The following is a 26,995-nucleotide window of genomic DNA, read 5'->3' as shown; positions in this document are numbered from 1 at the left end:
TGCCTTTCCTCATTTGAGGAAAAATTCCTGCTGGCTCATAGAGGATAAAATCCTGTATACATAAATTGTGGATTAAGCTACTGGTCTGCCAAGACTCGTGAGCCAAATCCAGTCTGCCACTTGATTTTTACAAATAAAGTTCTATTGGCAGCCACACCAATTCATTTATGTACTGTCTGTCACTGTTTTTGCACTATGGTGGCAGAGCTGAGTCATGGCCACGTGATAGGCAAAGTCTACAATATTTATTATCTGGCCTTAAAAAAAAAAGTTTGTCCAACTCTGGTCTAAACCATCAGTCAGATTCTTCCCAAAGAGCCATATTGCACTGTGCATTGACCCTCTTGCAACTGCCCCTTTGGGTAGTTTACCATGGGAACTCTAACAGAACCCAGGTATTAGGGAGGACATGGTAGCATTCTTCTCGGAAGAGGCCACCAAGAGGCCCATGAGTGAACTTAACGGATTTCATTTAGGTCTTTCTAAGGACAAAGTCCTTGAAGAACGTAGGCTCAAAAACTCTTTCATATGAAAGGGCAGATTTGCATGATTTAAAGTGTATAGTTTCACAAAGTAATATGTTTAAATTCTGGCCTTACCACCTCTGAAATTTCTGGTCCCTCCTTATCCTTGGAATGCAAACTAAATATTGCACTTCAAAGACTCCATCAGGCTGTTTGGAAATTTCAGACTTTTCTTTCACCCAGAACATGTATCTCAGATTATTTTTATGCAGTTGTGATTATTTGATTAATATATGTCTCAAATAAACTGTAACTTTATGAGAATTACCGCCATGTCTATTTGTTGCTCCGTAACATAGTCCTAGAGTTTATTATGTTTGAAGGCACCTGGTACAACCTCAATAAACAGCTGTTCCCACAGATATTTACAATATATCTAGCAAAACATATTCAGAGCTTCTTACCACACACAAAACTAAGTTATATATTTCTTTGTGCCCTCCTCAGAGCCCATCCATGGGACTTCGATTTATCAGGAATTCAGCAACTGTTCTTAGAAGAATTGAAAGCCCAGCCAAATTTGATCTAACAACAGCTGAGTAGAGTCACCACCTCCACTATTTCCTTTATAGATGATGATGTTGCTTAGCAGTTCAAAGAGACTTGGTGACAGCTGTTATTTCACATGAGTGATAATATTTTCATCTCCTATCTTCTAAAATAAAGGACTAGTGGGCTGTTAAAACAACATGAACAAAACTACCAGTAGACAGCAATTCTTTCCTTGTCACCCACCCAGTAATCACTTCTGCTATATTCCAACACTTTGCTTTGCATTTCCGAATGGGCTCTTTGGAGACATTGAGATCCTGCTAAGAATTTTAGAAGCAAGTAGCACCCTGAGAGTGATTTCCATGATAATAAAAGTTTACAAATAAGACCACTACAAGGAAGATGCAGAGAACTGAAGCTCACAGCAGCAATGACAAAGGACATGTATAAATTATCTATTGCAATATTGATCAAAGTATGTCCCATGGCAGGCGAGAATTCTACCACTGAACCACCAATGCAAAGTATGTCCCATGGAAGAGCAGTGTTCAAGGTGCTCCATGAAGGAAGAGTGCCAATGAATTTAGGAAATACTGCAAAGAATGAACCCATCTTGAAGATGGGTAAGGAAGGTTACCATTCCAAATCTCCCAAAGCCTCCCTGCAGTTATGAAAATATGATACAATTTGACTCAGAAGGATAGGGATTGATAGCACTCACTCGCATGTAGGTTTTTCTACCTTTCCAGGACAAAGATTCTCAGCCCCTTGCCTTTAGACAATGTTCTCAGACTGGTTTCAGCCAACGAAATATGCCTGGATGTGCCATCCAAGCTGAGGCAGGGGAAATCTCCTGTGTCACCTTCTAGCTACCTCAATTCCTATGAGGACATCATGAATACTATGCTATTACAATGTCAGAACCATGAGACGGGAGCGCCATGGACCTCTAAGCCAACACACAAAAGCCAGCTTCCCCAGAAAGCCCTCCAGGTATGTCAGAACTTCCAAAAGTAGGAAAGAAATATTTTCCAGGTTTAGCTACTGACATGTGGGGATTAACTTGTTACCACTGCATAGCCTAACCTAGCATTTTTTTTTTTCCAAATTCATTTGAACACAGAGTTCCTTATTCTTATAAAAATAATGAATATCACACAGAAAACCTCTTATAGGGAAACACTTTGGGAATCACTCTGCCATCTAAAATAGTTTTCCCAAGAACCATGGTTGCAGCATTGTGAGATTCTTTAAACAAGAAATATACCTCAATCTGCATGAGAGATTAAAAGGAGAATCCAGGGGTGCCTGGGTGGCTCAGTGGGTTAAGTCTCTACCTTCGGCTGGGGTCATGATCTCAGGTCCTGGGATAGAGCCCCACATCAGGCTCTCTGCTCAGCAGGGAGCCTGCTTCCACCCCCTCTCTCTCTGCCTGCCTTTCTGCCTACTTGCAGTCTCTGTCTGTCAAATAAATAAAATAAAAATCTTTAAAAAAATAAAAATAAAAGGAGAATCCAGACAGCCAATTCAAAAGTGGAAGAGAGGTACTAAAAATCAGCTAAGTCGGCTGGAAATCACCAATCTCCAATCTCTTTCCTTCTTTCTCCTCTACTAACCCTCTCAATGCAGTTGCCCAAATGTCTCTTCCTCCAACAACTCACTTAGCGAACATTTATTGAATGCATCCTGTGGGCACCGCAGGGCATGAGACACAGTTTGTGATTTAAACTCTACCCCCCTTCTTCCCTGATTACTCACCTAGTGAGCTATCTTCTTTACAAGGCATGCTTCACCTGTCTCAGTCTCTTGACATTTAGCTCAAACTATGCTGTACTGATAGCTATCCATTCATGTCTGCAGAGAAAAGCCTGGAAATCTCTAGGCTTCCTACACCTCCCAATACTCAGGTTGCCATGGTTGGAAGCCAGAGCACCCCCTATCCCCCACCTTGGCCACAGCTGATTGAATCATGATCACTGGGGAAGCCAAAGTTAGCAGCAGCAAACCACAGCGGATCTGTCCTGAAAACTGTTCCTACAGAGATGTTCTATACTGGATTCTAACCCAAAAGTCAGCTAGACCTTCTCTTTTGAGAGGCTTCAAAGTCAGAAAGAGAGGTAGGTAAGTGATATCAATAGAAGCAGCAACTGCAATCAGATTGGAAGCTGAGATAAATACAGAAGACATAAGACATGAGTATGGCAAAGCCTCTCAAAAAAAATCCACCTTGTTAGACAGTTGAAGACACACTGTGTATCCCACATGATGGGCCAGGTCTCCATGGCCCCTTCCTGAGCATCTCTGACAGCTGCCTGAATGTTCTCACACTTCCTCTGGGTAACTTGAGCCCATCTCAATTCCTAAAGGAGCCTAGCCAATGCTTGTATTCCAAGTTGCTTGAGAACAGTGACTGGGTGCTAGGCTATTTTTTTCCATCACCCACAGAGCTAACCACAGAGCCTGATACGTAGTAGATGCATAACACACTGATTTCTGTGGTATGTACTGAGATACCTACTCAAATCTCAACTGTAGATAGCATTTAACAAGGCAGAGAAGTTCTTGGCCTCTTGGAGCTCATATTCTGGTTTTAAAGATTTTATTTATTTATTTGACACAGATCGAGAGAGAGAGAGAGAGAGAGAGATCACAAGTAGGCAGAGAAAGGGGGAAGCAGGCTTCCTGCTGAGCAGAGAGCCCAATGCAGGGCTCGATCCCAGGACCTTGAGATCATGAACTAAGCTGAAGGCAGAGGCTTAACCCATGGAGCCACCCAGGAGCCCCTCATATTCTGATTTTAATTCTAATGCCTTAATTTTAACTTTAATTTTAATACTTGATGGGTTGGGTGATAAGAATAGGAAGCATACTGCTTGGCAACATAGGGACACTATTTTAACATGGGAGGCAAAACCTAAAACAATTCAAGAACCATTTGTGTCCTGGAGTCAAAGTCTTCCTTATTTAATAACTGCCCTTGTGTGAGCTCCTACTGTGTTCCAGCTAGCATCTGTTAACTTACAGATGCTAGTTGACCTGGCCCTTCCAAGAATCCCACGATAGAGATGTTGTCATTCCTAATTCATAGGTGAGGATGTGGATACTCAGAAACTTTAAGCCACTTCCCCAAAGTCTCACAGTGTGTGGGCAAAGGGTCACAATTTAAATTCTACCTTTCCCTGGCTCTTTCTAGTTTTGTGCTCTTCCCACAAGGCTGCACTTAGGGAAAAAACATGAGCTTTTTTAGCCAAGGAACAAAGAAGTGACAGCTGAGGTGGCAAACTATACTGTTGTATGGTTATTTTCACTGTGCAATTCATAGTAATCTGACAGCAGAAGATTATTTTCCAGAGTGAGTTTTTCATATCACAAGGAAAAGAAAAGTAATTACTGTCTGATTCTACCTCTATCTTTTTATTTTGGCATGATCGAACAAAAAAAGAAAATGGAAGAAATAAAAAAATCCTGGCAAGATTATAGCATTACGTTCTGAAACAATTAAAAACATTTATTAGACGGTAACATTATTCCACTTATTTCTTCCAATATCAATAGGTTTTGAATGTTGGCCCACAAAAAATTCCCCACATACTGTCTCTAAAACAAATTTCTATCCATTATTGAGAAAGTGTACCAATACTATGTAAATCCTTGTTCTTTAATTGAAGTTATAAAATGTGTCATGTTTACATTCTCTGATAAGACTGCAAAAAATTTAGCACTAAAAATGCAGGAGTTACTATTTCTTCAAAGGAGAAAATGTGTGTTATGCTATTTTAGAGGTCACAGTTGGCCATTTACAATAATTCCATTGCATGATATTTAAGTGTTTTAAGAATAACAATAACCGGGATATGAGTTCACATTTCAACTGTCTTCAAGGTGAGCTTGTTTTAGGACTTCAAGTCTCTGAGGCATGTTAGAAACTGCTGAAATCACTATACAACATCAAAGATAAAATATCACGAACACTTATTCGGCAATAACATTCAGAAATTATTTGGCAAAAATAAAAAGGGAAGGAGTACTGATACAAGCTGTAACGAGGCTGGATCTTCAAACCCTGATACCATATGAAGGAAGCCAGACACAAAGACACATCAGGTCCATTTATATGAAATGTCCAAAGTAGGTACATCCATAGAGAAAATGTATTAGCAGTGGCAAGGGAATGGGGGAGTGAGTAGATGGCCATGGGGAATGACAAGCAATGAGTACAGGGTTTCCTTCTAAGGCAATGAAAACACCCTGGCATTGACCAAGGTGATGGTTGTACAGCTCTGTAAACCATTGAATTGTACAGTTTAAATGGGCAAAACTATATGGTATGTGAGTGACATGTCAATAAAGCTACTGTATTAAAAATCATTGCCCTCAGTGGCTGAAGGCAGCCTCTTCCTGCACCACTCTTCCTATCCTTAGTACTAAGATCACACAGCTTCCTCTGGATCCTGGGATATGCCCACACGCCATTCCTGGCCTTTGCACATGGTGTTCCTGCTGTTCCTGATGTCCAGCCTCTCCCTCCTATCCTCCACTGCCACCTCTAACCCACCACACTCATGCCAGGCAAACCCAGTTCACTCTCACCCCGAACATCAGACTGCTACTCCCATGTGACCAGAGGAAGCTTCTCCTGAGGCTCTAAAGCAACTCAGGATCACCCGGTGCATCCATACATGTACTTAATATTCTACTTTTTGTTCCAGACGTTTCTACCCCTGCCTCTTCCTCCCACTGGTAGAACAACACAGGCATGTAGCACAAGCTTGGTAAATATTCTAGAAAAGAAGAAATGTCTTAAACTTCTCTTTCTAATCTTGAAAACCTTTGATGGGTCTCCAATGTTGGGTCCCCCAATAATGGGTCTGTTATTAAAGGAGCGAGACTGTTACAAGGCGAAGGTCAAGCAAAACTTTATTTTATGCCAAGCATCAAGAATCAAACCAACCATCAAACAGACCAGTCAAGGCCGCCCCTTACAGAGAGGGTGACCTCTCTTGCTTCACAGACTAACTTTTATAGAGCAAAGGCCATGTGGTTGGGCCTGGCCACACACAGGTGGCCAATGAGATTGTAACACACAGAGAAAGCTGCACAGTCATGCTGGTCACACATAAGTGACCAATTGAATTATAATTTACCCTAGTAGATATTTGAACCAGCCTATCATCTTGTTTAGAATTGGCGCCCAAAAGGTGCCCAAAGAGCAGGGCCCATACTCCTTGGTAACTAGGGAGACAGTATGCATCCCCCGAACGGATCCGATGTCTCCACCTGGCCTGATCCACCCTTGTATTTGGGCTTTGTTACCTGGGACTCGATTCCGGGACTTGTTTTTAAGTAAGTTCCCCTGGGGGGGGGGGGGCAGGGTCAGTTTAAGTTTTACTGCATAAATAACAAAATGGCAGTTCAACCGGGGTAGGGGCCGCTCTGGCTAAATAGGCCCTTACACCTTCCCTCTGTCTGTTTTTCTATCAAAAAAAATATAGTTAGAATTCCTCCTAAAAACTTGCAAATAAACTGTTTATACAGGGATTTACTTATGGAAACACGGGTATTAACCAAACACAAAAGAGATCTTTTTTTAAGTGATTTCTTCCAGAAGATAAGTATCTTGAAGGAAAATAACCAGTAGAATCGCCAGAACAATTTGTGGCTGAAGGCAGAAATGGCTTCCCTTTATGTGAACAACATTTGTTTTCTTTTCTGTGCAAGTTTACATGTTCTGTTCCAGGTATAATCACTGAGCAAACACGTCAGAGGACTGGCTAGGTGGAAGAGGGTGCCGTAGTTATGGGTGACTGAGTGAGTTCACAGGCAACCTCCTGAACCCAGTTCAAATCAACCTGCTTTTTGCAAGTAACTTCACTTCTTGAAGCTTCAGTCTCCTCATCTGTGGAATGAAATAAACCATCCCCAACACCATCAGGTTGTTCTGAGGACTGAACAACGTTACATCAATAAAGGACTCTGCCTAGCAGAGTCGTGCAGCGGAAGCATGCTGGGCCCATAAAGCCTAAAGGCTGGGCCCACTCTGCCTAAAGCCTGATGAATAAATACATGATGTCAAGAAGCCAACAGGCCTCGAGGAGAGGGGACGGTGGTTAAGAGATACCACCATAAATCATTAATTCAAAATAGTAGGTACTCTCACTGCTAAGAATTAATCCTACTGATAACCCTTGCAAAATTTCTCCACTATACACATTTAAGAGTATTTTATAATAGATGCTATTTTTTAAAAGATTTTATTTATTTATTTGTCAGAGAGAGATCATGCAGAAACAGGCAGAGTGGCAGGTGGAGGCAGAGAGAGAAGCAGGCTTCCCACTGAGCAAGGAGCCCAATGCAGGACTTGATACCAGGACACTAGGATCATGACCTGAGTCTGAAGCAGCTGCTTATCCCACTGAGCCACTCAGGTGTCCCAATAGATGCTATTTTTAATGGATTTTTTTTTTAAAGACCACAACTAGGAACAATTAACATCTCCATTATGACTGGATCGGTTAATTAAATTATGGCATGCCCATGTGATTTGTTAGAATGTGGCTGTTAAAAATACAAAGCGAGCCCTTTAAAAACTAAGGAACAGCACAGCCCTCTTCCCAGCTCCCTCGATTTTCTCTAAGGCTTTAGTTTTATCTTTAATTAAGGAGGAAAAAAGAAATCGCATTCTTAGTTTATTCTTGAAAATCGTTGAATAAAGACATGCATATTAAAAAATAAGAGAGGCGTACATGCTCAGTTGATATTTAAACAGTATTAAATGGAAAGAGTAAAGACTAAAGTACTATGTACACCATAAATCCTCATGTCTATGAAAAAAATATAAAAATAAGCACATAGAGTAGGTCACATCTAGTCGGAAAAATCAGGGACTATTTTGCAGGGGACTTAGGGGAACTGGAGATGGAGACGTTGGGGCGGGGATGAATTGCAGGGTAAGGAGAGAGCAGACACATGGGTGTTGAGGTGGAGAGACAGAAGGAGAGGTACGAGTTTGTGGCTCCCGAAGGGTTAGAGTCAGAGAATGGGGCACAGGTGGCAGGATGTGAGACTGCAGAGAAGAATCAAGCTGATTGTGGGGGATTTTAAGTCACATATCCAGGCATCTGGACTTTGTCTAGTAGGTGTTGGGATGTTATAAAGCTTTGGGAAGAAAGGAATGAGAGGATCAGAGATGCGCATTAAGGAGGGTCACGTGGAGGAGTCCGGGGTGAGGAGCAGGGAGGGCGGCAAACCATGAAATCAGGCATTTAGGAAGCCGTAAGTTGCCCCAGCTTTCCCCTGCATTTTATAACTGCCCTATGGAGACAGCTTTAGTTTTACTCCCTGATAGAATGTTTTTGCTGCTTTCATAGGAAATCAGTCACAGGAGCGGAGTTGGCGATTCCTTTCCAAAATTCCCGACAGATGTTCCACACATCCAAAAATTACTCATCTCCATTCAATAATCAAATTCTGGGCAGATATGTTTCAAAGAAATGTGATTTTGCCTGCTTAATGAAAGGAAGTGAGATCATTAAAAGAGTTCCCTAAGTAATGCATTTTAAATGAAAGGCCTTTTTTAAGTCTTGGGGAAAAGAAATACTGAAAGTTAAATCGAAACACCCAGGAAAAGCTCAAATTAATATGATAATTCTGTCAACATCCAAGGTTCCAAGTCCAAGCCTAGACGGAACAGAGCATATGGTGATTTATGGCTCCTGAGCTAAAATTTTAACTACGCTTATTGAAATCACAGAATAAATGTCTGAAGTGAAGTTTTCATCACCCCTTCAATGTGAAATATGCAAGTATTGTAACTTCTCTGTTTTGTTTTAGAGAGTAGTTTATGATACCTGGAGCCGTCAGTGATTTTCATTAAATGTGTCAAATAAGGTTGAGCTAGGGAAATGGGTGATGGATTCATACACAGTATTTTGTCTTCACAGTGAAAAATTTAATGTCTCTCTGTGGGCATTATGTATTTCCCTGACTGACAGATTTTTTTTTTTTTCCCATAAAAAAGACAATGAACCTTTGAATTATAGGTAAATTAAATTACATGGTTACAACTCGATAAAACTCTTGGAAATATTATGCAGCATCAACTGCTAAAGATTTAAGTTTTCTATTTATCTGTTACCAGTAGGGACATTGCCATCAGTGCTTTGGTAAAAAAAAATAATAATAATTAATATCTTTATATGAATATTGAAGTAGATCCATAAAAAGGGAATTTTCAATGAGATGCAGAATTATACATATTCCAGTCTTCCTGAGGGTAAAGAGTTTTAAAATCTTTAAACATTAGCTTTGTGTCCAACATTTACTAGGTATATGCCAATCAAAACCACAATGAGATATCACCTTATGCCTGTCAGAATGACTAATATCAAAAAGGTAAGTACCAAATGTTGACAAAGATGTGGAGAAAAAGCAACCTTTGCACACTGTTGGTGGGAATGTGAATTGGTACAGCCAATATGGAAAACAATATGGAGGCTCCTCAAAAAATAAAAAATAGGAATACCATAAGATCTAAGAATTCCATCAATGGGTACTTACCCGAAGGAAACAAAAACATTAATTTGGAAAGTTATCTGCACCTCTATATTTATTGCAGCATTATTTTGATAGTCAAGATATGGAAACAACCTATAAAGACACACACACACTCACACACACATATATATACACACACATAGGAATATTACTCAACCATAAAAAAGGATGAGATCTTGCCATTTGTGACAACATGCATGGACCTAAAGGGTATTATGCTAAATGAAATAAGTCAAACAGAGAAAGACAAATACCACACAATTTCACTTACATGTGGAATCTAAAAAAAAAAAAAAAAATGAAACAAATGAGCAAAGGAGGAAACAGACCCATAAACATAGAGAACTGGCTATATATCTGAACTAATGTAACACTGTGTATCAACTATACTTCAATTAAAAAAAGAGAGATTGGTGCATATGAGTACATAAAATAAAAATTTCATGTGTCAATTATATCTCAATATAACTAGGGAAAAGTTTTCTCACACAAAAACAAAACCATTCTAAGCAAAGTCAGAACACAAATGAAAAATTAGGAAAAAGTATTTCAATAATATTCTGTTACTTTTTTTTAACATTTATAATTTTTAAACATTGAGGAAATATTAATAATGTTTATTTAAAGTGTCAGTGTTGGGTTGCCTGGGTGGCTCAGTAGGTTAAGCATCCGCCTTCGGTTCAGGTCATGATCCCAGAGTCATGGGATCAAGCCCCACATCAGGTTCCTTGTTCTGCAGGGAGCCTGCAACCTACCACTCCCTCTGCCTGCTGCTCCCCCTACTTCTGGTTCTGTCAATAAATAAATAAATAATCTTAAAAAAGAAATAGAGTGTCGATCAATGTTAATTTGGGAAAAAAATCAGAGAATATCTCCTCTTTACTTCTAAAATTACATTATTTACCAAATAAACTCCTTATATAAGAAAAAATATTGAGGAAATGAAAAAAAATTTACAGAGAAGGCAAAAGATATTTTACAAGCTGATTTCAAAATGATTTTTAAACATACAAAAAGATGTTCAATTTCACTTTTACTAAGAGAAATGCAAATTTCTCAACCGTAAGAATAGCAAAAATCCAACGTGTAACATGGTAAATCCATGGGAAAAGGGTCACTTTCATATATCGATGGTGGAAATTCAGAGTAACCACCCCAACAGAGGAGAATATGCACATGGATTATAAAACTCAGTATGTGTTTGTTATCTGATCCAGCAATCATGTTTCTGAAAATACACCTGAACAAATATCTCCAACAATACAAAAGCATATATGCACTTGGTCACTCATTACAGCATGATGCATAATTGCAAAATATTGACAGTTATCTAAGTGCCCATAAAGGTGATGAGTGGAATAAGCTACGGTACTCAGACGAATGGGGATCACAGTACCCACAAGGAAGATGAAAGGAGGTCTCCGTGAACTGCGTGGAGAATAGCTATCAAGACACATTTCAGTAAACAGAGCAAAGTAAAAGATTATAAAAAGTGGGCTACCTTTGTGTAAGAAACAAAGGAAAATAAGAAAACATACATGCACCTGCTTATTTTTCCAAAGAAAGAAGAGGAAGAATAAACCAAAAATCAATCAAACTGGTTACCTACCAAGGGCGGGGGAAGGGCTAGATGAGAGGTATAAGGGACAGAGAGACCCTTCAAAACTCCTCCTTTTCGGGACGCCTGGGTGGCTCAGTTGGTTGGACGACTGCCTTCGGCTCAGGTCATGATCCCGGAGTCCCGGGATCGAGTCCCGCATCGGGCTCCCAGCTCCATGGGGAGTCTGCTTCTCCCTCTGACCTTCTCCTCGCTCATGCTCTCTCTCACTGTCTCTCTCTCAAATAAATAAATAAAATCTTTAAAAAAAAAAAAAACAACTCCTCCTTTTCTGGTACGCTCTTGACTTTTAGAATCATGTTAATATCCTACATATGCAATAAATAAATAAAATTAAATCAGCAACAATGGAAATAAAACTAAACACAAACTAAAACTCTAACTACTAAACAAACACTAATCAATGAAACTAATTAATTAATTAATTAATTAATGAAACTAACTAATGAACCCCAACTGCATTTTAAATGAATAATAACACTGAAGAGAGCAAAGTACACCAATGTAGGTAACTTTTCAACACAGAACTTTCACATACATCTTCTACTAGTGAAAAGAAAAAAAAATAAGTAACGGCTATCAAATATTGAACTCTTTTTAGAAGGTTTGGTTTAATGGAGCTATGATTCCAAAACTACATGGGTTATAGAACTGAGCAAATTAGTGAATGTATTTAAAATGGGATCAGGGTTTTCACTGGGAAAGGGAGATTAAAATATGTGAAATACGAAAGTGTTCTAAGGACCCTGTTTTGCTTCAAAAATCAGTTTCTTGTCCTAGAAGACATCAGTGATTTGTCAAAGTAAGAAACTTCTGAACTGAACTGGTTTTGAATGGGCTTGAAAGCAATCACGCCCTAGTACCTATGAGCCACCCAGAAGCCAGATTTTGTTTTTTAAATATCATTCCCCAAACAGGACTCTTTGAAGAAATATCTGACTCCAGAGCTGGAACATCTGGTACCAGAATATAGAAAACTATATACTCTGATTTCAAAAAAAAAAATACAACTTAATCGACTTTGCTGCCACAAACTTATTTGGGGGAAATAACAGTTAACTAAGTAGAATTATGTATCTCTTTCTAGAGTACCAATATCATTAAATACTTATGTTGCTGTGAATATTACCCATACATATTTTTCTCACAAGTGTAGTTACCAACTAACACCACACAATATTATTATAATACCACTGAGTGTATTCTTTAAGCTATATCCTTTAACCCCGTAACTTACACATATTCCCAGGTACTTTTAATAAGGTCTATTTTATATTTTTTCCAATTTCTGAGGTCAGCCTATAGTAAGAAACTTTATCATAAAGTATTTGATTGAATAATTAACTATTACAGAAGAGAAGATAAATGCTTTAACCTTTATAATTTATTTTTTTTCCAAAGGTTAAGACATTCACATGGTTCAAAATAATTTTGTAAAAAAGACATTGGTATAAAAATCTCACCACCACTTTTGTCTTCACTGGTTATTTGTCTGTCAACTGTGGGTAACCACTTTCTATATTCCTGAGGGCTATCTTTACAGAATTTCTTGTCAAGAAATACGTGAATGTGTATATTATTTTTCCATTTTCTTCATAATGGTAGAATACTATGTACGTATTTTTTGTACCTTGCTTTCTTTTGCCTAGCAATATATCATGAAGCTTTTTCATGATCACCATATACACTTACACCTCATTAAGAAACCATAGTACTCAAAGAATGACAGACTATAACAAAAAGAACACAAGAATCACATTCAACTGGTTCCAGCTGATTGAGTCTGGGACAAATTTAGCATCAAAATGATTAAGATCACTGAGATACTTTAACCTACCTATTATTCTTATTAAATAAGAATCCATGGGTCCACATTGAAAACAAATAGGTACATTTACAAATAAATTCAGGGCTCATCCTTCTGCTCCAGTACCAGCTAATAAATATGGAAGGGATGGGGTTCAGGAAATCACTGTTTGCAACTACATGAAGGTTGGTTCAGACCAGAATCATCAAAGATAAAGGTCTCAGAATGTCTTTTTGAAGAACGTTTCCTACATGCAAGGGGAAAGGCACTGAATATGTAGTAGAGAAATGGACGATACTCTGACTGGTGCCACAATAAATATTAGCCACGAAAGGCAGGTGCACATCATGTGATCCCAATGTGATATGCTGGAAAGAACATATCACATCCATAGTATTCTCACTAGAAATGTATAACGTGAATCTTTCTCATAAGGGACCATCTTCAAACCCCAAATATAGAACACTACAGAAAATAACTGTCTGTGTTCATCAAAGAATGTCAGTCACATGAAAGCCAAAGAAAGACTAAAAGGGACTAAGCAGATAGGACAAATCCAACAATCCAGACTAGTTCTCTACTGCAGGGGGAAAAAAAAAAGCTATAAATGATATTATTGGGACAATACTGGACAAACTGGGACAAATCTGAAAGAAGGAGTGTAGATTTGATAAAAAGGTTGTGTATGAAATTTCCTGAAGTTGATAAATTATATGCTATGATCAAAAAAGAGAATATCCTTGTTCTTAGAAAGTAAACACTGAAATATTAAGGGGTGCAACATACACAAACTACCTTAAGTGAAAAATATAAATAATTTTTAAAAATCACATCATTTCCTCAAATAAAAAAGAAATAATAGCACATGCAAATGGGTACTAAAGCAAATGGGGAAGTGCTAAAGAAAACTGAATCTGGGTAAAGGGCATACACTTCTTTGTCTGATGCATATACCTCCCTAGAGATTTAAAATGATTTCAAATTAAAAAAAAAAAGATAGTATATTTCACTGAAAGAAATAAATAGTAAGACAAAGCAGAGAAACTTTGAAAGAACAGAGTAACAAGGAGAGTTACGCTCTACCTGTATTGAATCTGTATTAGATTGATCTGTATTAGAACCATTCCAAGCTTCTAAAATATTAGCCTTGTAAAATATTAGTCTTGTACTACCGCAAGGATTGAGGAACAGATCAAAGAAAGGGACCTAAAGGCCCCCAAATACATAAACGCTATATATGTTGGAGGTGGAATTTCTATCTCTTGACAAAGGATTCATACTTCCGATAAGTAATGTTGGAACAATTTTCTAAACAATTTTCTAAAACTGTTCCAGCATTTAGAAAAACAATTTGAGAAAAAAAATCAAAGCACATCTTTATCTCATAAAATAACCAAAACATATGTCACGGGCAAACAAGTAAGCAGAAACAAATGACAACACACACATATAAAATGGAAGAAAAATACTAAAGAACAACTATCCAACTTAAGAATGAGCAATGTCTTTTAAAGAATAAAGACAGATGATAAAACTATTAAGGAAAATATTCATCTGACATAGAAATAAGAGATTGTTGTCTATAAAAGAAATATAGATAAAAATTCAAAGGGCAAATAAAAAACTGCAAAAAACCCATCAGTGATGGCTGACCAAAGTTTAGCCAATAGTGATATAACTCCTCATCATTAGTTTGAAAAATTTTTTTTAAAATTTTTAAGATTTTATTTAAAACAGAATGAGAGGGAGAAGCAAGCTCTCCATTGAACAAGGAGCCCAATGCAGGGCTCAGTCCTAGGACCCTAGGATCATGACCTGAGCCAAGGCAGACACCTAACTGACTGAGCCACCCAGGTGCCCTAAATTGGCAAAAATTTAAAAGACAAAAAGTGTCTCACTTTTAAACTTACTCAAGAGTTGGTTCACACAAAGTGTCTTGCATAAAATTTCATATATATTAATAGCCTTAAAATATTCTAATCTCACTCTGATTTTAAATCAAACATGAAAGAAGACAGCAACATGTGAAAAACAGAAACGTCCAGCAATTGGGCAATGGAAAAGCACTGCATGGCCATCTATATGTGGGAATACTATGAAGCTCTTAAAAAAATCAACTTTCAATTGGCCTTTGCCCAGCCCTCCCCCCCACGTGACCATCATGGTGGCCTTGCTTCTACTGCAGTAAGGACAGTCTGGGGCTCCGAAGAATCAGGGAAGAAAGAAAAGGGACTGCCACCAAATTCCAAGGAGGAAAGTCCACCAAAAAATGTAGTGGAACCAAAGGAGAGAGGCAAACTACTAGTCACCCCAATAGTAACTGAATTGTCTAAAAACTAGTCTTCAGCCAGTTCTTAACCATCAGTTGTGAATCACGGCAAGACGGTAGCAAGCCCTAACCCCAGTCCCAATGATAGCATGCTATTCACAGATGAAAGGCTTCCAGAATTTTTGTCAAGAAAGACTTTGATAGAATTTCCTCAAAAAGTTCTGCCTCTATTAAGAAAACGGTTCAGATTCAAACTTTTCAGGAGAACAGGGGAGGGACAGATGATTCATCGTCCTCTTTGTCCAGCTCCTCTGATTCAGAGTCTGACCAGAAGGGTGACAGCTCCAAGGTTGATCCTTGGATGATGAGCAGGGGGAGAGGAAGGCTTCCAAAACTGTGGGCCTCCTGTACCCTTGCAAATAGAGCTCCCCAATTTGCAGTGTCAGCAAAAGAGAAGACCTGGCCACAGTAGAACAGCCAGAACTCACTCCTCCAAAGAGGCCCTGTCAGGCAAAGAAGAAAGGGCCCACCCTGAAGCCAATAGAGGACAGAAAAGACACTAAACCAAAACCCATGTTAAAAGCAGACAAAGAATTTAGGAAGCAAAATGTAAAGGAAAAAAACAGAGAAAATGCTCAGTTCAGGTGAAAAATATAAAGCCAAAAGCCACCTGAACTTAAAAAAAAAAAAAAAAAAGAAAAAAAAAACTGACCTGATCATACAAAGTCAGGATTGTCTACACTGCCAGATGTCTACAGCCCACCACCTGTGCAATTGTCAGAAAGAACCAGAGCAGCAGGACAGCTGCCAGCAACTCCTGAGACCAGAGAGACATTTGGAAAAACAAGTACTGGAAGATGATGGGGAGGCAGCGTTTTCCCTGTTCAACAAAGAAAATTTGAGGAAGAAGGTAAAGGAAGAAATGCTGAAGGCTAAAGAGGACATTTTGGAAGGTCAGGTACGAGTACAACATCTGAAGTCAGTTCTTGTTCCTAAGAAGGAGTTTTTGAGGAGAAGACCACGGACCTGGAACTTGAGGGAAAGAACAAGACTTGGTGCCTCGCCAGGAACAGCAGGATGACACACAGAAGCCCTCTCAAGATGCCAGCCCCACCAAGCTGTTCAACAACACCATGTACAGGAACCTCCAGCACCATGACTACACCCTGTACACCTTCTTAGACCTCAGCCTGGACCTGTCCAAGTTTAGCATGCCTCAGTCCTCTTCAGCACGGGAGTCACCTCACCACTGAGCACTCCCTTGAGAGACTAAATCTTCCCATCTGGGCTGCAGCAATAAAATCCACTCCAATTATGAGGAAAAGAAATAAAAAGAAAAAGAAAATGATCATGCTCTATTGTCAACTTGAAGACTAAAACTCTTTCTTTATAGATAAGAGTATAATTTTTAATATGTTACTTGATTTAAAAATGATTATCTGCCAAAAGAGTATATAACACCTGGAGAACCATGGTAAAAGGAGCAAAGAGAAATCAGACACAAATGTGTAAATAAAAGTATGAAATAGATATGGTTCTTATAATATACACAGTTGACAGCAACATCTCTCTCCTCCAAGTTCCTAATATTTCAGTAAACACTAAATAAGTAAACTCCACTTCCTTGTGAGGTTAAATATATTTGAGAGAGATATGTTTTTGTATCTATAATTTAAATTTATAAAATTTATAAATTTATTTATAATTTTTTATAAATTTATATATTTATATATATAATTTTATTAAAATTTCATAAAATTTTTATATTTATATATTTATATATTTTATTTTTATATTTATATGTACTATATATTATATATAATATATAATATAGATATATATATAAATATATACTTATATATTTTATTTTTATATTTTTATTTTTAGAAAAAATTTTATAAAAATATAAATTTATAAATTTATAAAATACATCTATAATTTAAATAATTTAAATGGAACCTATCCAGAGGTAGAGCTAGAATTTATTATAAATGGGGCAGTATTTTGAAAGTTACTAATAAGCTTTAGTCTTCTGTCTTCCTGTGTATGTGACCTTCATACTAGTCCGTCCAAAGCAACTGCCTGGTGAGAAATCCAGATTTACAGGAAAAAAAAAGAATACAGAGAAGGATCTAAGAATTATTCAGATTGCACATATAAAATTCAAATTATGGAGATATGTTCTCATTTAGTAAATCAGACACTGAATCTAGAGAACTAAACCTATGAATGCCCCTCATGGTAAAGACCAGGGTAGGCACTGTTTCTTTGGTCCAGGTAGTGGACATTCTGGTTTATGTGACACAGCCTCTGCTGTAACTGTTCAATTCTGCACCTTGAGGTGTGGAGGTATTTTAGGTAAGTTGCGATCTGTGCAGGGTGGTGGGGACAGGGGGCTCTGGCACTCCACCTAATATGATACACTTGAAAGAGGTCCTTTGTGATTTCCCTCTAAAATTCTGAAATGTAGTTACATCAGATTAAACTTGTGGCTCACTGTGCTCAGAAGTAAAGTTTAGCTTGCCAACTCAAAGCACCTTCAGTTCTCCAGTGGCATGAACTCTACGTTGAGAGTCAGTGAGAGGTCAAAATGCCTGCTCTTTAAGGCAAGAGTGAGTTGATAGGAGGCAGCATGGAGACCTGGGGTCTTTAGCAAATAAGAGCCAACATGCTCCCATCCAGCCATAAAGCTTCAAGAAATCTTTACCAAGGCAGTGGAGACCAGGATACAAATTACACTAACCAAAGACTCTAACGCCAAGCCCAGGTAAGTGACTCTAACACCATGCCCATCATGGCAAACTAGTACATAAGGAATTCTGCCTTGTTGACCAAGGGAACAGAGGACCTCTACTTACCTAACTTGCATCAGTCAAGCTAAGTCACTGCCACTCAACGTGTGGTCCATGGACCTGTAGCATCACGTCGGGGCTTATGAGAAATGCAACATCTCGGGCATGTCCCACACCTACTGATCTGTTTAATGCATTTTCACAGGATCCCAGGTGATCTGTAAGCATCTTAAGATTTGAGTACTGAAAGAGATCACAACTCCTCAACTCCTATCTCCAAGCACTCTCTGAGAAAGAGAAAGGTGGGACAAGGTGATGAGACCCGGAACACTATCATCCAAAAGAGAGCAGAGCCATTACTAGTTAGCTGCAGAAATTATTAACAAAATGTCTAATCTAATTTAAAGCCTATGCCTTAATTGAAAGAGTCTGTTCATGCCCATATATCTCTGTGTTCTTCCAGGGCTGGCATGTCAGCAAGAAAGGCACAGAGCGTGGTGCGGCACACACAGGTCAGGTCATCAGCAGAATCGGCAGAGATGAGCAAGACCTTGCACAATACTGATCTTGTGCTCATATTGCCGAATCCCCTGAAAAACCCAGACTGAGGGCTGGACTGGCTTAGCATCTCAGGACCACAGGGCATGGCATTGGAGGAAACTATTAATTCTCCCTTCTGTATCCTGAAGGACATTTCCAAAAAGAGACCATGGCAATCAAATGGAGATTGTCTCTTGAACAAGATCTAGGTTCCAATTCTTCCTCCACTGTTGACGAGCCATGTGGCTGAAGCATATGTCACTGAAGCTGTCTCAGCCACAGTTTCCTGAACTATGTGTGGAGAATACAAACCCACATCCCATCGTCCACAATTCTGAAATCAAAAGCTCTAAAAAGAAAAGGTTTTCAGAACATATTTCGTGGCCAACCTGACCGGACATGAACTTGTCTCACTGTAAAACGTGACCTGAATCAACAATGGCACCAAGGATAGTCTTCATTTATTCTATTTACATATGTTTCCTGTGTTTTGTCCACATAAAAAAAGTACATGTTGGGATGACAGAGTGTTGCCCAAGATCCCACTAGGACATGTATACTGACTCACCTTTCTAAACAACAACCGTAACAACAATAACAACAAATTCTACATTTTGAAACACAAGAAGGGTTTGGATAAGAGATCAAAGCTTGTAAGCCATTACAGGCATTAATATGGAAAGTATCTAGTCCAATTTCTGGAATACAATAGATGCCCCAAATAAATTAATTTCCTTCCCTCTCCTTCATCCCTAAACCTCTTAAAAGAAAAAAAAAAAAAAAAAAAAAGCCACCATGGTAGGAAAAAAAAAAAAAGCCACCATGGTAAAAATGGATAAAAATGGATATTTTTGCTCACTACACTTTTAATGTCTTTCTAAAAGGGATTTTTTAAAAAATTTTATTATTTATTTGACAGATAGCGATCACAAGTAGGCAGAGAGGAAGGCAGAGAAAGAGAGGAGGAATCAGGCTCCCCGCTAAGCAGAGAGCCTGATGCGGGGCTTGATCCCAGGATCCTGAGATCATGACCTGAGCCAAAGGCAGAGGCTTTAACCCACTAAGCCACTCAGGCTCCCCTTAATGTCTTTCTCGTAAGATATGAGGGATAATCATGATTCTGTTTGGTAAAGAAATGAAACAGCAAAATAAAACTATGTGAATGAGCTATAAACATAAAACTAGCCATGGCAATATATATCACGAACAGCATTTTCTGGAACGGGCAGTAATGAGTAAGAGCTAAGAATATGAGCTTTGGTGTCAGGCAATTCTGGGTTCAAGTCCAGGCTTTTTTTTGGACCATCTGCAGGAGAGCTGCAAGCTATGTGCATAATTAAATTAATTCACAGAGCCTCAGTTTTCTCAACTATAAAATAGGCATTAAATTTGTACCTCCAACCCAACTTTGTGCCAAATATTAAATGAGATGTTGTCTGTACAGCACTTAGCACAATGCTTGGCAAATCCCTACATGGTCATAGTAATAACTTAACAATCAAAGCAATTATTATTATAGATTAGAGCTACAGTTGAGTAGATACTAAATCACCTAGATTCATTAGACATCAACAGTCTGAAAAATTCTTTCAGTTCCATATTTGATTCTACATTCAACAAAAATATATTTAAAGTTAATTTACACATTAATTGGGTTTTAACACTAACAGACAGGTTGCAAGAGCCGCCTAACATGTTTTGACATGCTAACAGCTACCCGGTATATTCTCACACTAAATTATAATTCTGTAAATATTTAGTTTGTCAAAAGCCACGAAATAATTACTGTATTAAATTTCCAACTGTTAAATCTTAACCTGAAGATTAATATGGTATGTAATAAACAGAGAATCTAATTGCTACTTTATGCAGAATTTTTACAACACCCCCAAAGTTATGGTAAGTACCAGTAATTCATTCCATCTAAACTTGGGAAAAATTAAGAAACCATTGGCGCACATTTGATTTTACACATTAGCACATTCTAATTAAATCTCTCAGAGTCTATAATAATATATGTGGGTCTAATTAACTAACTCATCAAGCTTCTAAGTGGACCAAAGAGTAAAATATTTGAACTTAAGCAAAGCAAAATCATTAAAGAGGAAAATTTGCCAAATTTGAATCTCTAAGGAAAACTGGCCTTTTTGTCTATGCTGATTCTTGGCTTTCTGAAAATATGCATTCCTAGTTAGAGGAAGTGTGAGGATATTCATCTCAAAGGTAGCGGATTAACAATTTAGACAGTTGTTAGCCTATGAATAGACGATGATTCCACAGTTCAAAGTGGTGTCAGAGCCATAACTCAGAGGATAGACTGGGCCAGTTCAGTTCAAGGGAGCAGGAAAAGCCTGCCAAGAAGAAGCTGGCAGTTCTTAGAGATCTATGTCAAAGATAAGAGTCTAAAGAAGCAAGTGGATTATTGCAGCATCTGCGTCAACCATAACCTCCTTGCTCCTTTATTCAAATAGTTATTGTGTCTTTAATGTGTAATGAACACTTTACTAGCGATGAATATCCAGGAGGTCTGGGGGCAGGGACTATGAAACCGAGCCACAGGAGCCAAAGAACACAAGCATGAACCTCCCCGAAGACTGGGAGTCATGAGAAGTATAGTCCAGCAGGAGGGGAATAGGCTGGGGGCACCCGTCCAAGGTACTACATATGTGCAGGTTCCTCGAACAGCAGAGATCAAGCTAAATCAGCATTCCCAGCCATGGATACGGGAGGCTCGAGAGGTGGGGCAGTCCGGTAAGGCATTACATTTTGTGAACTCCATTGGTTTGGAACCCATAAGGACATTTTACCTGTGGAAAAGTCCACAAACATATACATCCCATGACAAAACTTATGTAGTAATCCAGTAATGGTGTTAATGAACCTTCCTTGTGTTTATAAGGGCTTTAGGGTGGGGGGTGGTGTAAGTGGTATTGCGGGACACACTTCTACTTCCTGCTGAACAAATCTGACAGTGGGTTGGAGACATCTCTTCCTTCTCTCCAGCCACTGGTCAAGATCCAATATCCACAAGAGTTCCAGGCTGATCTCACACCCGCCCCCTCATTCCAACATTCATGTTAACCTCCAAAGACGGTCAAGGTACGGTTTCCAAATGTTAAAGATGTGATTCTCATATGGACATAGAATTAACATATACTAAAGACATCATTTAATTTAGGAATAAGATGACAAGCAAGTCGGTTGCTATGGGTTGTTTCCTCTAAAATGGCATCTTGAAGTCCAAACCCTAAGTATCTCAGGAGGTGACCTTCCTGGGAAACAGGGTCATTGCAGGTGTCATCAGTTAAAGTGAGACCATACTGGAGTAGGGGGAGCCCTTAATCCTCTGTGACTAATGTCCATAAAAGAAGGCAATCTGAAGGCAGAGGTGGAACATCAAGCAACAATGGAGGCAAAGACTGGAGTGACCCGGCTCAAGCCACGAAACACCAAGGGCTTGCTGGGCACCCACCAGAAGCCAGTAGGAGGCAAGCAAGGCCTTCATGACAGGTTTCAGAAGGAGCATGACTCTGCTGACACCTTGATTTGAGACAATGAAAACATGATTTTCATCTCCAGACCTTGACACAACAAAGTTCTGCTGTGTTACGCCTCTCACATTTTGGTAATCTGTTATGGCAGCCCTAGGAAACAATCTATCAGATAGGTTGGCTGAAAGATCAATAGAGAAATTAACCATCATTTTGAAAAAAAAAAAAATCTTGGAATAGCATTGCTAAGGATACAAAATTGGAGGGTACCTGGGTGTCTTAGTTAAGTGTACAACTCTTGATTCGCTCAGGTTGTGATCTCAGGGGTGCTAGGATCAAGCCCGGCATTGGGCCCTGCACTCAGCAGGAAGTTTGCTTGAGATTCTCTCACTCTCTCCCTCTGTCCCTCCGCCTGCTTTGAGGACACGTTCCTTCTCTCTCTCTCATAAATTAATTAATTTAAGAAAAGGTTCAAACCTGGCTCATGTCCTAGACAGCAGTCAGATCATCACCTTGGGGAGAGAGAAAGCAGCTCTCCTGGACAAATGTCTACAATTTATTACATAACTTCACCAAACCTGAGTTTTTAATCAAATGCACAAGCCAAGTCAAAGAAAAAGACCATTCCCTTAGATAACTCAAAAACCCATGGGTTGGCACATTAAATAATGTTCCAACATGACATATTAAAAGGGCTTAATCCCCACTCTTTTCCCTTTTGAATGATCCCTAAGATTTGTCCTTTTTTTAATTTTTTGGCCAGTCCCTTCCTCACATGCCTGCCCAGTTGAATTTGCAGGTTCACTAGTGTGCTCCCCTGGCTGTGCCTCACCTACTTCCTGAGTGTTCACACGTGAGGTTTGTCATCCTGCCCACCATCTCTAGAACTCTAGTTTTGTCCCCATTCTGACAGTAATCAAGCTCCTCCCATTTTACTACAGCAAGGCCTTAATGACTCTGTTCCACTGCTCTGCCAGTCTGGAGGCTTAGTGTGATGCAGCTCCCTTCAGCAGAAACCAAACAAGCTCCTCTCACAGAATCTTGAAGGAGGTTCAGACAACTTTAATATGAAAACTTAACTGCTTTGCTCTTTGACGCACCAGAGAGGAGAAATGAAATATTTTCCCTCGCCTCCTGGGAGGGTTTGAAGATGAAGCCCGCTCTGCTTTCCAAGAAAAGAGACAAGAGATTCTACTTTGGTGGGAATTTGGACTCGAGGTTTAATAGGCCAGAATGGTCTTTGTGAAAGAAGAAGCACCTACGTGCCCCCCACCCCTCCATCTCACCCACCTCACCCCACCCCCCACCCCGCCATGTGGCGAGAGAACTTACCAAGAATGGAGGGTGCTGCAGAACAGAAGCAGGGACTGGAGGTCTCCTGCCAGGCCAGGGGCCAGTACTTCTGTTAAAGGATTGGTGGGGAGAGGGCAGGGCATTCTGGGAAAGAGATCAGGGCAGGCAGTGGAAGGGGCCCTTGAAGGGGGTGGGTTCTTAGAATAGAGGCTATTGATTAACCACTGTGAAACTATTTCAATAGTTCTAAAAATGTATGGCTGGATCAGCATGCACCTGCAAAGTACCAGCCCTGAAAGAGACAAAGGTTAAGCAAAAATAGGAAAAAAAAAAACAAAAAAACCTTGGTGTAACTGAGAAGAAAAAAGGACAGCCTTCCGGGATTCCCCCCAGGACAGCCAAGAATCCAAGAGATGGTCTTAGAACCCTTAACTCTTGCGGAGACGGCATCAGAATGACCCTCACCCCACCCACCCCCATCCACGAATTTCCCGTGGTTGAACAGCGCAAGTTGGAGAACCCCCCGGCTGGGAGAATGGTAAATGACACCTTAGTAAAGATCTCCATTTTAAAGCTTAAAATAAAATAGAATCCATTCATTTATCTTTCCCCTCTCTCCCACCAGGCGATGAGACTCACACTGAAGGGTGAAAATCTAGGAATACGTGTTTCTATTTTATCTCGGGATGGCAGAAGTTAGGGAGAATGATTTCTCCTTTCTAGCTTCAAGTGAGCAGAACCAAATTTTTCCTGGCTCTCAGCTATGGTAAATGATTAGATACATGGCCTGGATCAGTAAAGTGGTGCAGTTTCATTTCCTGAAAGGAAGAGGGGTTTAAATCCACCAGACAACTCATTTGTAACAAGCTTGCAAGTGCCCAGGAGAATGCAGTAACTATCCACCTTGCTTGAACAAGTTGGTGAATGAAAGAAAGGCTTTTGACCTCCAATGAAAAAAAAATTAAAGGGATTTGTCACTTTGATTTTGGTTCTGAATTCAAAATCAATGCCAAGATAGAAGATGCCATAATGCATAGAAATGCTGCCAGCGAACTTCTTTAGAAAATGGGATGAAATATTAGCAGTCACTGGTGAACTTGGGGACTACACACAATCAGTAGGGATCTTTCATTCCAGCGACAACAACAACATAATAATAATAGCAGCTCACACTGAATGAATGTTCAGGCTGTGCTAGAGATGTGCTAAGGGATAAATCTGCCCTCTGTCAAAAGAACTTCACGACAGCCACCCGAGTATGTATCATTCCTATCCTGGTTTAGAGAGGAGGACAGTGTAGCTGTTGCCCTCAATAAATGGAAAAAGCTGGAATTCAAACCCAGCCCCAAATGACACTAGAGCCCATGACCCGAACCACTATCATATCACCTAATAGTCATCACCACTTAATAGCCATGAAGTGCCATCACATATGACTTAATAGCCCAGAAAAAAAGTGCGGGGCGGGGCCCCAATCATGTATCCTGGACTCTGAGTTCAAGAGATTTCGTGAACCAGAGAAGATGCCCCTGGGCATTAAAAAAAAAGAAAACACACACACACACAAAACACAAACAACACCCCCCTCCTGAAATGTGAGCAACAAGAAAAAAATTGAAGACTATTCTTGAGAGCTACCGAATTTTTATTGTAGTGTGATTTGATTTCCTTCCTTTCTTAATTCTGTTAGAATACCCTCAGTGAAATATAGACTAGGCCAAAACTGTCCTGATGCAAGCTGGAAAGCAAGATCAATCAGGAGGCCATTAGAAGAAGGATGAAGGGCAAGTGGCGGGATGCAGCCAATGCCAAGAGAGCAGCAGGGCCCTTCTCAAGTGTCTCCGATGTCTTCAGTGTCAGTTGCTTCCTGAAATGCTGTAACTCTGGAGTCAATTTCCCATTATCCGCCTGTGAATTCCCCACTCTGCAGATTTATCTTCAGTCCTTTGAAGCTGCATGCCTAAAGCAGCTCCCGTCCACAGAACCAACTTCGGAGCTGCTGCTCCCATCTGCAGTGAGGGTTCACCCCTGATGGAATGAATGCCAGCTAACGAGCCTCTGGTTCCCCTAATGCTCCAGTTACCACCCCCACCACCACCAACTGCAAGCAATGGGCTTTTATCTCTGTTTAGCTATGTGCCACGTGTGCTCCCAGAACCAGGATCAGGAACACGCACAATCTGGGAAACAGGATTAATTCAATTTGGCTGGAGTCAAGAATGTATGTCCTTTAGCTTTCAGAGGTGGGTTTATTCACCCAGCTTGTAGAGCATAAAACAGTTCAAAATCCTTTGAAAAGGTAGCATAACAGAAAAGGATAGAAGAAGAGCAAACACCAAACTTTGCTTTATGTAAGTGTCGTTATCTTTCCTATTAAAGATGGCATGCAGGACTTGAAGGAGCGCGAGCTTTCTACTGAAGCTGATCTGGGCATGAGCTGAGATTCCACCACTCACTGGCCGGGTGACCTTGGGCCAATTACTCCATCTTTCTGCGACTTTCTCAGTGTGCAGCAGGAACAGGAATAGTACTGACCTTACTGGTTGTCGTGATCGTACAAATACCTCAGGCAAGACTAGGAACACTGTCTTTGTTTACGAATAAGTTGCAGGAATATTATCACAATCCTTAATAGCAGTCATAGTGGCAGCATTACTAGTCGCAAAAACGGTGGTTGTATTACTAGTAGTAATAGAAGTATTAATAGAGTAACCGCAGTGCTGTTACAGAAGGGAGGAAGTTACAGGTGTCAGATACATTTTGAATAAGGGTTACCCCCCCCGAAACACAAATATTATGTTTAAGAACTACACATATTTGTAGATTTTTAAAATGTGCTTTGCCTCTAGCTATGAATATCAAATAGCATCTTACCCTGAAATAAGGACTGGCATAACTAATTAAGATGCTTTCCATTTATTTATTCTTTGAAGATACTAATTCAAGAGAATTGCTTAATCTTCTTCTTTCTTAATCTATTTAAGCATGCAAAATAAAAATGGACTTCCCTGAGACCCTAATAACTTGAAATATAAGATAAGGCCACTTGCTTTCAAATTAAAACAAAATCTATGTTTCTATCTTTGTTCCTAATATAGTGACTAATGGAGCCCTAATGCTTTGATTTCCACTTGAAAAATATCAAAACATCTTTAATATGCAAATCAAGGCAAGAGCTTGTGGGGTCATCCGCAGCAGGTTTTTCCCCGCTTATAATAGTAATTGGAAAATCAATGGGGCCCAGAGGATCGTTATTTTAAAAATAATTCTACCTCTAACAAAAATCCACTAGCTTATCCTTAGTCACATTTCAAAATGAAATTTAGATATTAAATAGTATTGATTTCAATTCAAAAGCTGCTTTGACCACCTCTATATCAATCCCACTGACTTGGAATGAGAATCCGTGGAAATCATTAAGTCATTTATCTTGTCAAAAATCTCGGCAGTGTGCCCAGATGTATCAAACGCTGGACAAGGCTACTTTCAGTTCCCATTTCCACCCGATAACTGACTTCCTGTAAGCCCTCTGGCCAATCTCTGCCCAGGTCAGACATCTTGAAGGAGGAGGGAAAGGGAATTTGAAAATACGCATCATCAGAGCTGATGAGAAGGA

General features: G+C 39.5%; 1 protein-coding gene and 1 pseudogene across 1 annotated transcript in view; one reads left to right on the top strand and one right to left on the bottom strand.

The window, feature by feature from the left end:
• SGCD (sarcoglycan delta) overlaps nt 1–26,995 on the bottom strand; it is a 936,356-nt gene that overhangs the window by 625,786 nt on the left and 283,575 nt on the right. The window lies entirely within an intron of this gene.
• Nucleotides 15,050–15,911, top strand: LOC132027523 (uncharacterized; annotated as a pseudogene).

This window comes from Mustela nigripes, chromosome 12 (assembly GCF_022355385.1).
Source record: "Mustela nigripes isolate SB6536 chromosome 12, MUSNIG.SB6536, whole genome shotgun sequence".
NCBI classification, from domain to species: Eukaryota; Metazoa; Chordata; class Mammalia; order Carnivora; family Mustelidae; genus Mustela; species Mustela nigripes.
The sequence above is the reverse complement of the archived record's forward strand: the minus strand, read 5'-3'. Positions and strand labels throughout refer to the sequence as shown.